Source organism: Convolutriloba macropyga, chromosome 14, assembly GCF_964194025.1.
Source record: "Convolutriloba macropyga chromosome 14, txConMacr16.3, whole genome shotgun sequence".
Classification (NCBI taxonomy): Eukaryota; Metazoa; Xenacoelomorpha; order Acoela; family Convolutidae; genus Convolutriloba; species Convolutriloba macropyga.
Window position 1 is genome coordinate 5797133 of NC_134481.1, and position 1743 is coordinate 5798875.

Here is a 1743-nt window from a genome sequence, read left to right on the forward strand (position 1 = left end):
GGTTTTTTTATCAGCTGTCATCAGAACAATTGCGTGTCATTTTTTCCCTTCATTTGAAGAAAATTTCAAACAAAACTGCCGGAGCGCAACTTGCTCTTTGTTTACTAATATGCACTCTTCGAAGTTTTTTCGCTTTTCGGCATGCGATTAAAGGAATCATTTTTTTCAATAATATACAGAACAGTTGTTTTTGGGTTTACCGATCCTTGTTTCAAAATTTTTTCTCTCTTTTTTCCTGTCTATTTTAGTAGAATTGGGCTGTAATTACTTATACTCAATCTTTTTTCTTTTAGAATGTTGACTGTTGTCATTTTCTTTCTTAATGAATTCAGTTCGGTACCGGCAGAAATTTACAATGTAACATAGCTGCGGTAAATTAGAGAAAAAGTGGAAGTGCAATTCGATCCTTTTTGAGGAATTACCAAATCATTAAGGGCCGAAGTTTGATACCGCGTAGCGATGGGTTTGCAAGGCGCCGAATTTTAATCAATCATGATCATGTTAAAATCCCGGAAATGTAAAGTGGATGAGATGTATGAAAGGATTCTAACATTGCGTCTTAAATCGCATGTGGAGTGGCTACTTTGTCATCAATACATAAGCATCCGTGTCTGACTTGCAGGTCTTTTCAATAGGAATGTATGTAGTTCAATAATTGTTTGCATCTCTCCTCGTCTCTGATTATTACATACTCTCATTATTCTTTGAGTACAGCATCCTTTGAGGTCATTGCTGCAATGAAGTTTTTGTTGAATGCATTTTCTGGAATTATCAAAAAATCAATTTCAGTCGAAGTGATTTGCTAGGTCGCAGGACTGTGTTGAGTGTGTATTCCCGAAAGATACGTTGGGGTCAAAGATAACAATGGGTTTCTGTGGTGTTGAATTTTTGCATTGCGTGGCTTCTGGGTCCATTTTTCTTGATAGGTGTTGCTTTGACTCTCTCGTTCGTAGTAGGTTAAATTCAGGAAGACTGGGTTTGCGTGTAAAAACTCTGGGTGTATGTATTGGTTTAATTAACTTTGGGTAATGTTTAGAAGGAAAAATATGTGTATAAAAGTTTCAATTGATTTGAGAAGAAAGATTAGAAATGAAATTAAGTAAATTTTTATTTTAAAACTGAGTAAAATTTTGAGTGGAAGATTGGATTTAAGTGATTCAAAAGAGTGCAACTGAACAGTATCCTTACTAATGGCAAAAAGCGATTTTAATTTTAATTTCAATATGTTGAATCACTTTAGCATGTGACTTTCCTTACAAAGAATGTAATTGCCTGGTCGCATTCATTTTCAAACGTGATTTATTGCTAGCTTTTCGGTGCAGATAGACGAAAGTTCCTTTTGTTAAAATTAATTTAATACCCAATTGTTTATTATGTTGTCGTTTGCTACTACGAACTCTGCATTATATAAGGTTGAAAAGGTCAAAGGTTGAATGTTAAAATTAAACGAAATGAGCCTGTTTATCCAGCGGTTAAGAGACTTTGGTTTGTTTTGTTCGCTCTGTTTGGCTTTAGGACTGAAAGTAATGCTCGATGATCAGTTACCACTGTAAATGAATTTAACGTTCACATAGTAATTGAAAATTTCTTTTACCCATACGACACCTAGTATTTTAATTCGTATATGCTATATTTCGCTTCGCACTGATTTAAAAAAAAGGAATGCATAAGATATTTGTTTCCATTCAATTTGTGTTTGTTGGTCCAGAACTAAACATATTCCCTCCCTTTAAGCATCCCATC